Source organism: Onychomys torridus, chromosome 14 (genome assembly GCF_903995425.1).
Source record: "Onychomys torridus chromosome 14, mOncTor1.1, whole genome shotgun sequence".
In the NCBI taxonomy this organism is placed as follows: Eukaryota; Metazoa; Chordata; class Mammalia; order Rodentia; family Cricetidae; genus Onychomys; species Onychomys torridus.
In genome coordinates, this window is record NC_050456.1 from 150,078 (window position 1) to 169,785 (window position 19,708).

General features: G+C 38.0%; 1 long non-coding RNA gene across 1 annotated transcript; it reads right to left on the minus strand.

The window, feature by feature from the left end:
• Positions 1–3,634: 3,634 nt before the first annotated feature.
• On the minus strand, positions 3,635–17,372 carry LOC118595705. Its single transcript, XR_004946544.1, has 3 exons — positions 17,317–17,372; positions 15,300–15,366; positions 3,635–3,899 (listed from the first exon to the last, which is right to left on the minus strand). It is a non-coding gene; the product is annotated as an uncharacterized LOC118595705 (long non-coding RNA).
• Positions 17,373–19,708: the final 2,336 nt, after the last annotated feature.

The following is a 19,708-nucleotide window of genomic DNA, read 5'->3' on the forward strand; positions in this document are numbered from 1 at the left end:
AGTGAAAAGGGACTTTTCTTCCTTTTACATTATTGTCATCAGAGTAACAGAAAAATGACTAACATACACCTATTAACTGATATATTTTACTCTTTCTACAAAATAATTAATTTGTATTAATATGCATATATTTTGTCTCTATTGTAAATATTATAATAGTCTTCTAATTTTGACAGAAAAAAAAATCTTCCTACACTGGAGGTCTGATGGGACCAACACAGAGAAGTCTAGACAGATTCTGAGCTTCTTGGACCAGGGATGTATGAGATGTAGGAGCAGGATTACCAAAGGACCAAGTAGCAGCCAGGCCTAAAGTCATTGAGATTGGCAGGTACAGTAATGGGGTTTGTTGTGGAATATTTGTTTAACTCTGCAAAGACATGTTGCATTTCTTTAACTATGTAGAGATATGTTACTGTTTTACCTTGCCTGCCTGGATTCAGTACCTGATTGGATTACTGAAAAGCTGAATGGCCAATAGTGAGGGAGGAGGTATAGTTGGGACTTCTAGGCAGGGAGAGTAAGTAGGAGGAGGAATTTAGGTTCAGGGGAAGAAAGAAAGAGATGCCAGGGAGATGCCAGGGCCAGCCAGCCAGATATGGAGGAAGTAGGAAAATAGGAGATATAGAATGAAAGAAAGGTAAAAAGCCCCAGGTAAAATGTAGATGAATAGGAATAGATTAAATTAAGTTAAAAGAACCAGTGGGGCAAGCCTAACCTAAGGAAGAGCATTCATAATTAATAAGAAGTCTCCATGTTTTTATTTGGAGCTGGTTGGTGGCCCAAAGAAAATTCCAACTACAGGAAGTAAGCAATGGGGTCATGGTGCTGGACATAAAGGTATGGAGGATGTCTGATAAACTTGGGAGTTCACAGGCTATGTGTGGGCTGGTAAGTAGGTAGGAACCCTGTTACCAGAGGCCAGATAAAAGTGTGGAATCCGGCTACTCAGATCACAAATTCTATATAAAGATTAGGAAATAAGTTCCCCAAGAGACAGCCAAGCCACTCAAGGATTCTGCCTCCTGTAGGTTAGAAACCTACCAAGGCAAAGAGCAGCAAAGAGCTGGTCAGTGAGAACAACCAGGCAAAATCAATAAGGTGACAAAATGACATAAAGGGAGACCAGAACAAGAAGTCCTGTCTTCCCTGCTTCAGGGGGATGGGGGACCAAGGGCCAGACAATATGTATAGATCCTGCCCTCAACCTTGTACATCTACATTTCCTTCAGCTGGAAAATGCTAACTTTCACATCTAGTCCCCTTCCCAGAGTGACTGAGCTAATTCATGTGATAGGCTTTGGGGAGAATGAAGGCTAGGAGATCCTCAGTCATCACTGTGTAACTCACACCCAGAGGAGTAGTTTCTCTGACACTATTGTTCTTGTAGCCTATCTCTCTCTCTCTCTCTCTCTCTCTCCAGTCTAATGAACCTGCCTCACAGAAAAAGCCCCGGAGAGCCCCAGCCACTACATTCAATACCTCAACTAACTAGAGCCTCTAAACCTCTCTATTGTCAGCCGGCTGATGTGCCTTATCTGGCTAAGCAGATAGTAAGTTCCAGGGCAACTCAGGGCATGTGTTCAGTCACGTTTTCTTTGTCCCCCATTGAAGTTAGCCCAGTGCAGAACACTTTAAAGCAATGTTAATCACTTAGAGAAACTGACCAAAAATGTATGCAACCAGGCAGTCCTCAGACCATCAATGAACAAAAATATGTTCAGTTGTCACAAGAAACTGGTTTATCACATGATCCAGGCCTCTAAAAGTTTACACTGAGAACTATTAAGATCTTTATCTCAGCATTCAGAGTGTGTCAAATGGAACCGGATGTACAAAAATTTTCCCATCTCAGTAACTAGAATTCCTTACAACAAAATTCTTAAACTGTTTGCATTCATGACTCTTTGTGTCAGAGAAATTTTTACACAACCCTAGGAATATAGGTCCATGAAATAGTTATAAAAATTAACTGATAGTAAATCTTTAAAAATTCATATTAAAAAAAATTCTGTCATATACATATACATATAATTTTACTATTTATTACAGATAAAATCAGATTTATACAAACAAGATATTATTTCTTTTTGCATAAAGAATTATATGGGAGCTCAAGGGATGCTTCAGTGGTTAAAGCACTTGTCACTCAACCTTGACAGCCTGAGTTTGGAACTGCAGAACCCACATAGAAATCTAACCATAGTAATGCAGGCACACCCCTGTCATGAGATGAGAGACAAAGACAAGAGAGTTGCTGGAAGCTCCTGGCTCAGCTAGCCTGGTGTGCACAGCAATGAACAAGAGAGACCCTGTCTCAGATAGAAGCTCCTGGCTCAGCTAGCCTGGTGTGCACAGCAGTGAACAAGAGAGACCCTGTCTCAAACAGATGGAAGGCGAGGTTGTCCTCTGATCTCTGCATATGCACTGTGGCAAACACATACCACATACACTTACATACATATACATATACCAGGAAAATGCTGAATGCTGGCTGAACATTTGCTACTACAGGGTGTAGGGAATCATCAACATTTTTCAGAGTTGATCAATATTTTATTTATAATCATCAATGTTGAAAATAATCATTTTTTACAAATTCATAGTACAAGATGGCAGATGTGTAATTAGAAACATTACAAAAATTATTACAAATTCTGTCCTAATCCTCAAGTCAAAATTCATTTAAAGATGTTCTGTGAAATTCAAGACAGCAAATCAAACAGCTGCTGTTAAAATCAAACATTCTAAGAAATACAGTTCAAATATGAACAAATCATTACTCACATGCTGAAGAATGAGGAAGAAAAATGGCAAAGGTCGTTATTTCTATAATTAAACCATTATGTTTCTTTAAAGATGGAAGACTTATGTATGGGGCTGTGGAGGCGCCTCAGCCTGTAAAATTGCCAAGCCTGACTACCTGAGTTGGATCCCTGGGTCCTACATAGTAGCAAAAGAGAACTGAATTCTGAAAACTGTCTTTTGACCTCCACATGTACTGTGGAGATATGCTATGTCATGCATGTGAATATGTACACATATGGAAAAATGTGAGAAAATATGTACATATAGTAAAAAAATAAACAAAACTAAAAACATTGCAATTTGAGATGCACAAATCTGAAATCTGTCAATATGTTCAAGGGAGCATTTCTTGGTCTTGTGGAGTGTGACAAAGTGCAGTATAAACTGCACATGCTGCATGTTCAGAACAAAGCCTGCAGTGATGACAGCATTCAGTTACATGACCTACATGGGGTTGAAACCCACAATTAAGAAGCTATGTTTTACAGGAACCATTAGAAATCTTCTCTTCTAGGCATCAGAATATAGCTCACTGTTAGAACACTTCCCTAGCACCAGCCTTAGGTTCAGTTCCCAGCATTGCAAAAATAAATAGAAGATAGATAGATAGATAGATAGATAGATAGACAGACAGATATATAGACAGACAGATAAAATTTGACAATATCCTTTCTCTTGGGGCTGAGGATATGACTCAGTGCACTTGCAAGTCCTAGGCTCAATACACACATATATAATACATATACTATAAACATACTATATGCATATACTATACACAGCACAATGATGATGATGATAATGATATAACTATAGTAGTCTTTTTTTAATCCTTTCCTCTAGTTTCCCAACCAAGTACATACAACTTCTCACTCTTGTTCCCAGATCTAGCCTCTTCCCTTAGCACCATAAACACTGTTGCTATTTTCCAGTTCACTTGGCCATAAATTAGGGTGAGTTGTCCCTGAGGAAGGTCATGGCCTCAGACCGCCACCAGCTGTACTTCCTGGGTTGAGTTTATTTAGCCAAAAGGATGGATAGCATTTCCTTTTCATTCCAGCAGCTTCCATCCGAAAACAGATTGCCCCATGCAGCTAAGAGAAAATTAAAGGAAATATCTAAAAACATTTATAAAGATAAAGGCTTATATTTACATGTACTTGTAAGATTTTCTTAAAATTACTAATTTCTTTATGTAAATGACCAATGTTGTAAGTTAAATATTTTGAACACGTGATGAATATCACAGAAAGTAATTATATTTTAATTTTAATTTATTTGTGTGTGTGTGTGTGTGTGTGTGTGTGTGTGTGTGTGTGTGTGTTTACCCACAGAGGTCAGAAGAAGATGTTGAATCCCCTGGTACACTGGAGTTAGAGGTGTTTGTGAGACACCTGACATAGGAACTAGGAACCAAACTCAGGTCCTCTGAAGAGCAGCAAGCACTCTTTACCCCGTACTTGATAAAGTAGTTCTCAAAAAAGAGAAATAACACACAAGCTAACCAACTAGAAAGGCTTTATCTTGGAAATGTAACTGAATGAAACTGTATGATCTTTTGACATCTATTCTTTTGAGAATAGACAACCAGGCAAATGTACATATAGTTTTAAGTCATTAAACACATTTGATGAAATTATTTTAAGATTCCTCAAAACACTCCACATAGTTTTTAAAAATGGGCTTCTATTTTTAAAGAGAGCAAAATTATAATTATCAAGTTTTATGTTACAGATTGTATTGCTTCAATAAAATCTATTTGATTATGCAGGAAAACTATACCATACATTTACACACACATAATTACTAAAAGAAATACTTGTTTAAACCAGTGGCTCTGGCTGGGCAAGGTGACGCACACCTTTAATCCCAGCACTTGGGAAGCAGAGGCAGGGGAGAATCTTTGTGAGTTTGAGGACAGTGTAGTCTACAAATCAAATTCCAGGACAGCCAGAGCTACATAAAGCAATCCTGTCTTGAAAAACAAACAAACAGAAAAGAACAGTAGCTATGTATCATATACCACAAATCTCTGGACTTTCTAAAAACCCAAACAGAAATCCAGATTATGACTCTGTGAAAGAACCTAACTCTGGAGTCTCAGTTTATTGAGCCAACTAAGAGTATCCCTTTCTTGTGAACTCTCTGGAAAGAATTAGAAATAGAAGTTACATGGAGCCTGTAAATCTGACAACCAAGCCAGTGTTTGGAAATTCCAAAGATTTGTGCCATGGGAAAAACTCAAAGTTTAGGAGAACTGTATAAACATTCTGTATCTAGAGATAAACAGATGAGGATCTTTATGATGTCCAGGTTCAGTTTTGTGTCAGTCTTGCTGCACTGTGACTCATTTAAAGAAGGCAAAGCATGAATGGAAAGGATGGTGTAGTTAGGATTAAGAATACAGTTGCTTTCACTGGAAACAGGAAGTTAACATTTCTCATAAGTATTAGAATATCAATCTCTTTAGAAATAATTGACATAAGTTTGGAGATTTTGTGTGTATATATATATTCTGTCATGTTGGGGATTAAGCCCAAAGTCTCATGTATGTCAAGCAAGTGCTCTACCATTGAGTTACATCCCTAGCCCCAGGTATTTAGAATAATCATGTTTCTTTTTCAAATCACTTTGCATTCTTCCACTGTTCAGATGGCTAAAGAGCAAATGTATAGAAATGTATAGATGTTTCTAAACTTTATTTCCCTAACAAAATAGAAAACCTATTAATCCACTTTGGGGAGCAATACTAATATGTACATAATATGAAAGATTTGAATATTTACATTAACACGTTTCATGGAGCGAGAGAAAAACCTGTCTCTGCTCTAAACAAAACTTTATATTTGTGTAGTTAGTATAACAAAAGTTGTATTTTATTATATTGAGGGTCATCACACAAGGTTCACACTCTAAATTCCTAACTAATGTCCTAAGCCTAACCCTAAGGCTGTTCACCTGTGGGAGGTACTTAGCTGAAGGTCAGGTCCAGTCTCTAGCAGAAGTCTCAAATGGGAGGTGTCAGGATCATAGGGGAGATTCTCCAATTACAGGGCAGATCATGGTGGCATCTCTCCAGATGTGCAGAGCAGAGCATTGTTCTTGGTCTCTGCTTATGTATATTGTCCAGTGGGCGTCATAGGGTTTTAGGACTGTGTCTGGTTATCTTGAGTGAGTGATGTCATTGGGATCTGGTTATCAGGTGCAGCCTTGGGTGTAGCAGAGTTCCTAAGCTGTTTTTACATGCCTAGAAGGCATTTTTTTTTACTATGTCCATTAGACTGGAATATAAGAATGAAGGAATTTGGTTATCAAAAATCAATCATAACTACTTTTAACATTGTATTCAAACCAAAACAGACCATAACACTCCAAATTTTTATTAAAAAGTACTAGCATTTTTAAGGGAATATTAGAAAGCTTGATTTCTTCTTTTAGGTTTTTTGGATTTTTTGTTTAGTTTTGGTTTGGTTTTTTGTTTGTTTGTTTGTTTGTTTGTTTTTTGGTTTTTTGTTTTTTGAGACAGGGTTTCTCTGTGTAGCTTTGCGCCTTTCCTGGGACTTACTTGGTAGCCCAGGCTGGCCTCAAACTCACAGAGATCCACCTGGCTCTGCCTCCCCGGTGCTGGGATTAAAGGTGTGCACCACCACTGCCCGGCGGTTTTTTGTTTTTTGAGATAGGGTTTCTCTGTGGTGCCTTGGCTGTCCTGGAACTCACTCTGTAGACCAGGCTGGCCTTGAACTCATAGAGATCCATTTGCCTATGCCTCCCAAGTGCTAGAATTAAAGTCATGTGCCACCACCACCCAGCAAGGTTTTGTTTGTTTGTTTTAATTATTATGAGTCTATGTCTGCATATGCTACCTATATGAGGGTACCTGTGGAAGCCAAAGGAGAGCAATCAGATCCCCCAGAGTTACATTTAATACTGGGAACAGAAATTGGGTCTTTTGTAAGAGCAGTAAGTACTCTTAACTCCTCCAAATGTATGGAAGTTTGAATGTAATTGGCCCCCATGCTCATAAGGAGGTATGGCCTTGTTAGAATAGGTGTGACCTTTTGAGGAAGTATGTCACTGTGGGGGTGGGCTTTGAAGTCACCTATGCTCAAGCTGTGCTCAGTGAGGCAAGCCATTTCCTGTTGCTTGTGTGTCAAGATGTAGGACTCTCATCTCCTTTCTCCAGCACCATGTTATACTATAATGATATTGAACTAAACCTCTGAAAAATATAAGCCACTCCAATTAGATGTTTTCCTTTATAAGAGTTGCTGTGATCATGGTGTCTCTTCACAGCTATAGAAACCCTAATTAAGACACTATAAGTGGTGTTTTGTTTTGTTTTACTCCATTATGAATTAAGGATTTTTCACCATTAGAAGTGATTTCTCCTCTTAAAGAAACAGGTCCTATATTTCTAGGCAACTGTTGAGTATCTTATTACTTAGTTATTTTATATGAGCCCCTAGGGATAGAAATTTTGTATTATTTCCAGTTTTTCTGTACTGAAATAATACTGTAGGCATAGTCTGGTGCATTTTCCTATCTGATCTGGAGTATTTTAAATTAATATGTATTTCAGATTGCCTTCCAGAGAAGCATAGTTTAATCTTGTGAATAACTGTTTACACTTTTGTCCTTATGAACCTTGTTGCACATAAAGCAGGTAGTATCTGGGGATGTTAACTGCCACCACTTGAGCTCCAACATGTCTAGTTGGGTAACTTCTTAGTAGACTTCACAGAAATTATACTCTCTTCGTTACAGTAGTAAGCAGTCACTATTCAAATTTATGTTGAATTCATAGTTTAAACATTAGTATTCCATGTATCTAAATCAGAGTAGAGCAAAATAATTGTCATTTGTATATCCTACTACAAAAAGTGAATATGCTCTGTGCATTTAAAAGTGTTCATGTGTATTGCCATGATGAATTCTGGTGAAAGACTCATCTGTCAATGACTTCTCCGAAAGCTCAATGGGTATAACCCCAGGCATTTAGTTCCTCATCCTGAATGCTCTCAACAATTACCCGATGAGCATCTGTCAGGACCTCATATATACTGGCTATTCTAATATGTTCCCAAGGCACTTAAAATGTAACATACAGAAAAACTGTATCCATACCATACTTGTTAAGTTAGCAGACACTCACTGCACAGTTATAGTGTACTGTGCTCTGTGCTAGTGTCAGGAACATAACAGTGAGTAACAGAGGTTAAGAGGCCTGGATTTATGGTTCAGTTTTGCTAGAGCTGCTCAGAAAGTTTCTCTCCAATTAGCATGTGACCAAGTCCTTACTATGCCTGGGGTAGGATTGAGAAGGTTCTACATGTGAACAGCCATCAGTGCTAAGCTGGCTGTGGAATAAGGAAAAACTGGCTTGGCAAGAAAGAAGACATTTTAAATGAAAGGAATGAGGAGAATTAAAAGCAGGGTTCTAGTTTTGCAAGTGGTGAATACTACTTGCAGATGATTGAGCTAGAGCTGGGTGGGAAGGGAGGCTTATAGACAGGAAATGTATCAGATTTCAAAGACCTGCATGCTGATAAAGGAGTCTAAACTTTGTACTGTTTCACTGATAAGAAAACTGAGGAACATGGATGTGAGGGCACTTCTCACTAATAACTGATGCATTTGAATTCCATGGGCCTTTAGATTTTTATTTCAGAGAAAGAACTGCAGCTTAGCACTTCAGCCCACTTTCTTCAAAGTATGACAATTATTCTACTTCAAAATAAACTTTGTTGTTAAAATTTTCCTTTGATTACCAGTGCAGACAAATACATTCTCCTTGCTTAAAAACAAAAATACTGAGTCAGAAGAGCAGGTGAGGGACCTGCCTGTCAGCTAAACTGCCCCACTCTCTAGATTAGGTTCCCAAAGATACATTCCACTGCCCTCACTGGCTGCCAGGCCCCTGCCCTCAACTCAGGCAGCCTTCCCCTGCTCAAGTGCAGACCACACCAGTCAGAAGAATAGGTGCATGCCAAGCAACCAAAAAAACAGAGAGGTGAACTCATGCAGAGACTGTAGGACCAGAGACCACATCTGTCACCAGAACCACAGATAGACAGCCCACCAGCAGACCTTCTCCAATCACTCAGTACCCACAATTCCTACTTCCCTCCTCATCACTATATCTCACCCCCAACTCAGGCAGAGAACTCCTGCTACACCAAAGGCCAAGCTAGCTGCCAGAAGTTCAGCCCCAACTTGGACAGAGACTCCCTACTGGATCAGAGGTCACAACAGCCTCCAGAAATCCAGGCCATAGACCAAAAGACCAGAGAGGAAACAGAAACTAAGAAACAAAACTCCCATCCAACAAAGACAAACTCAGAAATCAGCACCTACAGCTGTAATTAATCCAAACCCAGATGCCTAAATGCCAATGTAAGAACACAATCAACAACAGCCAGGGCAATATGGCACCACCAGAGCCCACCGATTCTATGACAGCAAGACCTGAGTATTTCAAAGCAGCTGAAGCACAACAAAACAATCTTAGAAACAACTTCATTAAGATGATAGAGGTCCTTAAAGAGGAAATGAAAAAAAAAAAACAACTTAAATAAATTGAGGAAAGGACAATCAAAAAAATTAGAGGAAATCAATAAATCCCTTAAAGAATACCAAGAAAGCCAAGAGAAAACAAATAAACAAGCAAAGGAAACTGTTCAAGACCTGAAAATGGAAATAAAAGCAATAAAGAAGACACAAACTGAGAGAATTCTGGGAATGGAAAAATCTAGATAAGCAAACAAGAACTATAGAATACAACAGAATACAAGAGCTGTACAAGAGACTCTTATGCATTGAAGATATGATAGAAAATAGATTCATCTGTCAAAGAAAATGTAAAAAAATCCTAACACAAAACATCTAGGCAATCTGGGACACTATGAAAAGACCAAACCTAAGAATAATAGCAATAGAAGAAGGAGAACAATCCCAGCTCAAAAACCCAGAAAATATTTTTAGCAAAATCATAGAAAAAAAATGTCCCTAACCTAAAGGACATGCTTATGAAGGTACAAGAAACTTACAGAACACCAAATAGATTGGACCAGAAAAGAAAGTCCCCTTGTTACATAAGACTAAACACACAGAACAAAGAAAGAATATTGAAAGTGGCAAGGGAAAAAAAGCCAAATAACATATAAAGGCAGACCTAGTAGAATTGCACCTGACTTCTCAGGGGAGACTCAAAAAGCTGGAAGGGCCTGAATAGATGTCCTGCAGACTCTAAGAGACCATGGATGTCAGCCCAGACTACTATACCTAGCAAAACTTTTAATCACCATAGATGGAGAAAACAAGGTATTTCATGACAAAGTCAAATTTAAACAATATCCATCTATAAATCCAGCCCTACAGAAGGTACTAGAAGGAAACTCCATCCCAAGGAGCTTAACTACATCCATGAAAACACAGGAAATAAATAATCCCACATCAACAAAACCCAAAGAAGGGAAATAAATACACACACACAAAATAAAACAAAACAAAACACCCCCACCAACAACAACTAAATAATTAGAATTAACAATCATTGGTCATTAATATCTCCCAATATCAATGGTCTCAATTCCTGGATAAAAAGACACAAGGTAACAGAATGGGTACAAAAACAAGACCCATCCTTTTGCTGCATAAAAGAAATACGCCTCATTATCAAGGATAGACATTACCTTAGAGTAAAGAACTGGAAAAAGATATTTCAAGCAAAAGAAGCAAGCTGGTATAGCTATTCTAATAGCTAAGAGAATAGATATTAAACCAAAATTAATCAAAATAGATGGGGAAAGGCATTTCATACTCATCAAGGAAAACATCCACCAAGATGATGTTTCAGTTCTTAACATCTATGCTTCAAATGCAAGGGCACCCACATTTGTAAAAGAAACATTACTAAAGCTTAAATCACCCATCAACCTCACACATTAATAGTGGGAGACTTCAGTATCCCAGTCTCACCAATGGACAAGTCATGCAGACAAAAACCAAACAGAGAAATAATAGACCTAACAGACATTATGAATAAAATGAACTTAATAGATATCTACAGAACATTTCACCTAAACACAAAAGAATATACCTTCTTCTCAGCACCTCAAGGAACATTTTCCAAAATTGACCACATACTCAGTCACAAAGCAAGTCTCAACAGATACAAGAAAATTGAAATAACCCCTTGTATCTTATCAGACCACCATGGAATAAAGCTGGATTTCAACAACAGAAAGTCTACAAACTCATGGAAACTGAACAACTCTCTACTGAATGACTGCTGGGACAAGGAAGAAATTAAAGACATCCTAGAATCCAATGAAAATGAAGGCACAACATACCCAAACCTATGGGACACAATGAAAGCTGTGCTACGAGGAAAGTTCATAGCACTAAGTGCCTCCACAGAGAATTTGGAGAGATTTCATACTAGCAACTTAACAGCACATCTGAAAGCTCTAGGACCAAAAGAAGCAAACTCACCCAGGAAGAACAGACAGCAGGAAATAATCAGACTGAGGGCTGAAATCAATGAACAAAGAGAACAGTACAAAGCAATGAAACACAAAGTTGGTTCTTTGAAAAAAAAATTAATAAGATAGACAAACCCTTTTCCAAACTAACTAAAATACAGTGAGAGAATATCAAAATTAACAAAATCAGAAATGAAAAGGGGGACATAACAGACACTGTGGAAATCCAAAGAATCATTAGGTCATACTTCAAAAACCTGTATTCCACAAAATTGGAAAATCTAAAAGAAATGGGCAGTTTTCTTGATAGGTACCACTTACCAAAGTTAAATCAGGATCAGATCAAGAATTTAAATAGACCCATAACCCCTAAGGATATAGAAGCAGTCATTAAAAATCTCCCAACCAAAAAAATGCCCAGGGCCACATGGTATGATTGCAGGATTCTACTAGACTTTCAACAAAGAGATAATATCAATACTCTTCAAATTAATGCACAAAACAGAAACAGAAGGAGCACTGCCAAATTCACTCTATAATGCTACAGTCACCCTGATATTTAAGCCACACAAATATTCAACAAAGAAAGAATTACAGACCAATTTCCCTCATGAACATTAAAGCAAAAATACTTAATAAAATACTCAAAAACTGAATCCAAGAACACATCAAAAAGACAAGTCACCATGATCAAGTAGGCTTCATCTTAGAGATTCAGAGATGGTTCAACATATAAAAATCTGGCAATGTAATCCACCATATAAACAAACTGAAAGGAAAAAAAAAAACATACCATCTCAGTAGATACTGAAAAAGCCTTTGACAAAATCCAATACCCCTTCATGATAAAATTCTTGGGGATCAGGGATACAAGGAACATACCCAACATAATAAAGGCAATTTAAACCAAGCCAACAGCCAACATCAAATTAAATGGAGAGAAACTCAAAGCAATTCCACTAAAATCATGAATAAGACAAGGCTGTCCACTCTCTCCATATCTATTCAATATAGTACTTGAAATTCTATCTAGAGCAGTAAGACAACTGAAGGAGACCAAAGGGATACAAATTGGAAAGAAAGAAGTTAAAGTATTGCTATTTGCAGATGATATAATAGTTTATGTAGATAACCCCAAAAATTCTACCATGGAACTCCTACAGCTGATAAACACCTTTAGCAAAATGACTAGATACAAGATTAAATTAAAAAATCAGTATCTCTCCTATATACAAATGAAATATGGGCTGAGAAAGAAATCAGGGAAATAATACCCTTCATAATAGCCATAAATAATATAAAATATCTTGAGGTAACTCTAACCAAGTATGGTAGCTTAAATGTAATTTGTCCCTATAAGCTCATAGGAAGTGGCACTATTTGGATGTGTGGCTTTGCTAAAGTAGGTATGCCCTTGTTGGAGGAAGTGTATCACTGTGGGGCAAGTTTTGAGGTCTCCTATGCTCAAGTTATGCTAAGTACGATACTCAGACCACTTTCTGTTGCTTGCAGGTCAAGATGTAGGACTCTCAGCTCCTTCTCCAGCACTATGTCTGCCTGAACACCACCACGTTGCAGCATGATGATAACCGACTAAACTTCTGAAAATGGAAGCCACCCCCAATTAAATGTTTTTCCATTATAAGTTGCCATAGTTATGGTGTCTCTTCACAGCAATAAAAACTCTAACACACCAAGCAAGTGAAAGACCTGTGATAAAAACTTTAAATCTTTGAAGAAAGAAATTGAAGAAGATATCAGGAAATGGAAATATCTTCCATGCTCATGGATTGGTAGGATTAACATGGTAAAAATGAAGCAGGACATGGTGGCACATACCCTTATACCTAGCACTCAGGAGACAGAGCCAGGTGGATGTCTGTGAGTTCGAGACTAGCCTTGTCTACAAAGTAAGTTCCAGGACAGTTAGGGCTGTTACACAGAAAAACCCTGTCTCAAAAAAAACAAAGAAAAGAAAACAAACCAACAAACAACAACAACAACAACAACAACAACAACAAAACAGTAAAAATGGTCAACCTACCAAAAGCAATCTACAGATTCAATTCAATCCCCATTAAAATTCCAACAAAATACTTTAGAGAACTTGAAAGAACAATACTCAACTTCATATGGAAAAACAAAAAACCCAGAATAGCTAAAACAATCCTATATAGTAAAAGAACTTCTGGTGGTATCACCATTCCTGATTTCAGACTATACTACAGAGCTGTAGTAATAAAAATTGCATGGTATTGGCATGAAAATATACATGTTGATCAATGAGATCAAACTGAAGACTGAGATGTAAATTCACACACTTATGGACACCTGATTTTTGATAAAAGAAGCCAGAAATATACAATGGAAAAAAAGAAAGCATCTTCAACAAATTATGCTGGTCTAACTGGATGCTGACATGTAGAAGAATGCAAATAAACCTATATCTATTACTCTGCACAAAACTCAAGTCCAAAAGGATCAAAGATCTCAACACAAAACCAGATACATTAAACCTGATAGAAGAGAAATTGGTGAATAGCCTTAAATGCATTGGGACAGAAGACAACTTCCTGAACAGAACACCAATAGTACAGCCACTAAGACCAACAATTAATAAACGAGATCTCATGAATCTGAAAAGCTTCTGTAAGACAAAGGACAAAATGGCAGCCCACAGAATGGGGAAAGATTTTCACCAACTCCACATCTGACAGGGTGCTAATTTTCAAATTATATAAAGAACTCTTGAAACTACACATCAACAAACTAAATAATCCAATTTAAAAAATGGGACACAGATCTAAACAGAGAATTCTCAATAGAGGAATCTCAAATGGCTGAGAAACACATAAAGAAAAGTTCAACATCCTTAGCTATCAGGGAAATGCAAATCAAAATTACTCTGAGATTCCATTTTACACCTGTCAGAATAGCTAAGATCAAACACACAAGTGAGAGCTCATGCTGGTTAGGATGTGGAGCAAGAGGAACACTCCTCCACTGCTGGTGGGAATGCAAAATTTGTACAGCTACTTTGGAAATCAATATGGTGGTTTCTCAGAAAAAGGGAATCAATCTAACTCAAGACCCAGCTATACCACTCTTGGTTTACAACTCCAAAGGTTTCTTCATACTATCACAAGGACACTTGCTCAACTATGTTCATAGCAGCTTTATTCATACTAGTCAGAAACTGGGGAGCTGGATAGATGGCTCAACGGTTAAGAGCACTGATTACTTTTCCAGAGGACCCAGATTCAATTTCTAGTACCTATATGGCAGCTAACAATTGTCTGTAACTCTTGAAACCTTCATACAGACATACATACAGGCAAAAACAACAATGCATATAAAATTGTAAAAAATAAATTAAAAAAAAGTAAGAAACTGAAAACAATCTAGATGTCCTCAACTGAAGAGAGGATAAATAAAATGTAATTCTGGAATAAAACATAGATAGCAGTGACTGTTTTCTGATGCAATAAAAATGGGCCACTGGGCTCAGTTGGGCTGGCCTCCCGCAATCTGATTAACAGCCTTAGCAGAAACAAGCAGGGCACCTGTGAGGAAATAAATGCTCTTTCCAGAGGGATAGCCCTTTCTTTCAGGTGTACTGAAAGAAAGTTAGAGCCTTAACTCATCTAGAAGGCCAAAGGCATTATGGCAGAGGTCCTGCCTGAAAAAGGACATGGCTTCTACTAATACTGCCATCACTTCAGAAGCACACTCAGGGCAAAGATGTTGTTTTTCCAAGTACTAGACTGAGAATTATAATATGTTCTGCTATAAACCACAAATAATTAACAGACTGTTCAGCTTGCTAATGAAAGCCAGACTGAATGACCCCAAGGTAATAATTAACAACCCAGAACTCTATGTCAGTCTAATCTACTCTTTTGGTTACAACCTGTCACTTTGAATATCTGATACAAAGACATGCCCTGAATCCAACTAGTTTAAACCATAGGCAGAATTTTTTTTTAAGTCTTTGCATTCCTTAGGACTCACCTTGTGCACTTGGAGCTGTGGGGAGGCATGGGAGGATTCAGGTACACATGGAAAGCTTTGCCTTAACCTTTCAAATAAAGACAGAGTCTGGATTAAAAAACAAAGTAAAGGAAAAATTAAAACTTTAGATATGGGAATAAGGACAGTTGGCATCTTTTCCTCTACCTTTTATGGGTTTTAGCATCTTACAGAGCTGGAAAAGGCAGGTCCCAACAACCCAAATTTTTGAAAACTACCTTTAAAATAAAAGTTTAGTTGGATTGTTTTAAAAGATGAAGTCATTAAACTTCATTTTAAGTTGCTTTCCTCTGTAAATTTTAGCATCTATCACATAGTTAATACTTAGCTGCTTGTTCAATCTTCTAAGGGTGTTTTTCAGTAAATATGGTGAGTCACTCATGAATAAAAGCAAAGATAGAATCCAGAGTACATGAAGCTAGAGTTGACGGCTATATTCATGTCTTAAGTGTTTAGCTAGCTACATTTATGTTAATCCTTATGAATCCACTTTTAAAATTTTCCTTAAAAAAGCTTCCTACAGCTTTCTAGCCCCATCTCAGACATCAGTCTCTGTGACTTATTTTTAAGGAGCCAACTTAGCAACCAGGTACCCAAATCCATAAACAAAGAGTAAACAGTGAACTAAAGAAACTTGCCCCATTTATAGGGTTTCTGTGGTATTCTTGCTGAACATTAAGATTATAACTTTGGGGCAGGGAAAGGTGGTGGAATTCACTGTCATAGAAGAAGTGAAAGTGGGCTGGAGAAATAGCTCAGCTTATTGTGCAATCATGAGGACCAGAGTTCATATCTCAGGATCTATACATCAATTCACCTCCAGCCCACCCCTGTAACCTCAGCTCTGCCAAGTGCCAAGACAAGGGGATTGCTAGTGCCTGATAATTTCCTGCCTAGCAAGAAAATGTCAGCTCTGAGTTCAGATAGAAAAGTGTGTGTGTGTGTGTGTGTGTGTGTGTGTGTGTGTGTGTGTGAGAGAGAGAGAGAGAGAGAGAGAGAGAGAGAGAGAGAGAGAGAGAGAGAGAGAGAGCTTGCTTCAAATTAACAGGTGGAGAGTGATAGGACACAAGCACCCTTTTCTAATTTCTACAACGTAGAGTCCACATGAGCACATAAGTTCCAGCACTAGCACACAGAAATGCACATTCACTCACACAGATGCACCAATCAATCAATCAATCTTAAAAAGAAAAGAAAAGAAAAGAAAGTTATTCCATCTTCTTGGGAAGTGAAATGCAGTTGGTGTGCAGACTTGCAAAAGCCTGAAAAGCTTGAATATTATCTAAATGTCACTTCAGTGACTGTTTTAAAGCATTCTTGTACAGACTTGGGTACTCTCAATTGAGATACCTCTTTTGTAATGCTTTGTAGATAGATAGCCATTTATAAGCAAATGTTAATAAAGGTTTGACAGGCTGATGACAGTGGTGCATGCCTTTAATCTCAGCACTTTGGGAGGCAGAGCCAGGTGGATCTCGGTAAGTTCAAAGCCAGTCTGGTCTACAGAGTAAGATCCAGGACAGGCACCAAAACTACACAGAGAAACCCTGTCTTGAAAAACTGAAATTAAATAAATAAACAAACAAATAAATAAATAAAACAAAGGTTTGACAGCTTCAGACAGTATAAACTCTGCTCCATTGCAGTAAAAGAAAGCTGCTTAAATCCTAAGTTAAGACCAAATTTGTTCCTCACTCATGTTATACATCCAAAAATACTAAGTAGTTGAGGGAAGAATATGACTTCAGGTACAGCTGAATCAGGGTTGGAAAGATGGCTCAACAGTTAAGAGCACTGGCTGCTCTTCCTAGAGAACCCAGGTTCAATTCACAGCACCTACATGGCAGCTCACAAATGTCTGTAACCCCAGTTCCAAAAGATCCAACACTCTCACTGACATACATGCGGGCCAAACACCAATGCACATCAAAAAACAATAAACAATTTTTTTATTAAAATAAAAAAGATATATCTTCTGCTTTTTTCAGTGTTGACTCACAGTTTAAGCAGCCGCCATCATTGCAGGGTAACAGCTACAAAACTCCAAGTTACAGGACTAAGAGAGAGTTTCTTCCTAGGAATTAAATACACATACAATTTCAGAGTCACTATAATGGGAAAACATGAGTTTCACAGCCATCCCTGAACCAATCCCTGGAAGAATGAAGGTTATAATGGCTGGACACCATTGGAACATTTGGGCTGAAACCAAGAGGACTAGTCCCCCAAGGCAATTCAAGGGAAATTGCTAGAGGAAGAGAGACTTGATATAAAAACAACCACAAACACAAACAACAACTTCTATTATAAAGTTTGAGACACTGCATGCCATGACCCATCTACACTTTCTATATGATGGAGCATAACAGTAATATGCCTGTGTGATCTCTAAGCAGTGGAAGACAGAGTATTCAATGTACTTATTCATCCAACAAATGCTATTCAGTATCTACTATATACTAGAAACACTTCCCTGATAGGAATACAACATTGAACAAAATACAGACTTTGCCTTCAAAGAGTTCCCAGGGACAAGGCTATTTTGTAAAACACTGTGGAGTAGTGATCTGCGTGGCATAAAAGGGGCATAGTAGTTATTTTTCCATTGCTGTGATAAAACACCATGACCAAGGTAACTTATAGAAGAAAGAGTTTATTTGGGCTTATAGTTCCAGTGGTAAGAGTTTATCATGATGAGGAAGTATGCAACAAACACAGGTATGGTGTTAGGAGCAGGAAGCTAAAAGATCACATCTTCAAATCCAATCAGAAAGCAGAGAAAGGGAACTAGAAATGGGATGAGGTTATGAAATCTCAAAGCTCATCTCTAGTGACATATTTCCTCCAGCAAGGCCATACTTCCTAAACTTCCTCAAATAGTGCTATCAACTGGGGACCAAGTATTCAAATACTTAAGCACCTACAAACACCTCAAACCATATGTACAAAGTAGGGGTATGCACAAAGGTACCTGTGACATCTGACTGTTGCCTCCCAAACCTGTAACATTTTCAGAAACCAAGGAAGGAAGTTGTAAGAATTACAATACACAAGAATTGGTTTGTAAGTGAAATTCTGTATTCCTGAAATTAACTAAGTCAGGTGGTGTTGGTTATTTTTCTCCTTAGCCAAATAAAGTGTAATTATTCATATTTTTTTAAAAAAATAGACATGCAAGACCTAAGAACTTGTGTGTGTGTGTGTGTGTGTGTGTGTGTGTGTGTGTGTGTGTGTGAGAGAGAGAGAGAGAGAGAGAGAGAGATCAATTCTGAATCTCTAGAAACACACTTCAATTTAATTTCCAAAGCAGTAAAAATCCAGTACTCTTTTTGAGAACAAGCTTATGTAAATAGTCAGGTTTTCTGATCTAAAGATCAAAGTCTTGAATGCAAAGTCCTTGATGCTTCACTGTTAATCAGAATGTAAGATGAGACACATACTTGGCATTTAAATATTGTGAAATGAAGATGACCTTAAAAATGATTCTTGGTGGAAGTTTTTCAAGGGGAAATAATAAATGCCTCCAGGAGATAACTGTCTCATATTCTTTGAGACAAATAGCCAATAATTTGCAATTCCATCTGCCATTCCCAATCAGGGTGCTCTCCAGGGATGGAGGCAGGTGAGTATGAGTGAACGTGTTGAGACCCAGAGTGAAGCCCTGAGCAGACTTATTAACAAGACATCCACTTCTGAACATCTTCAGAAATCAAGGAAGTTGCATAAAATATAATGCACTGCAAGAATTTGTTCATGTGTAAAATTTGGAAGTATTCCTAACACAAATTCAAGTGGGCAGTGATATTTTCTGACTAGAAACAAATTCATAGTAGGTAACTAGAATTAAGGATGAATTAAGGCTAGTCTTCACTTTGATTAAAAACTTTTTACTGAGCATCTATGATGGCCTGGTGGTATGCTAGCCAGTTTGTGTGTGTTGGGGGGGGGGGGGTATTTTACTTGCCTTATTGTCTCCGGGGAGAGAGAGAAGCACATAAGCACATAGTTACAGCACTGTCTTACATCAGGCATAGTGCTGGAAGAGGGAAAGGGTGTGTAAAAAGCTATGTGGAAGTGCAACTAAGTCACTATGGAGGGCCCATCAACAGAGAGTCATAAAGAAGTACTCTATAGTTTTTGAAGAAAAGAATAATATGATCAAGGCTGTATCTCCGAAGACTCCTGTGAATACTAAGGAGGAGCTGGCTGGAGAGGAGAAGATCTGGAAATAAGAACAATACCAAGAGGGACATGGCAGCTAGCTAGTTGCTAGGAAATCATAGCAGGACCTCACAATTGGGCCAAGGGACAGGGCGAAGGAGATGTATCCATGGTTTACAAGCTAGGCTGGTTTCACTGACATGTGATTTATACAGTTACATTCAGGAAAG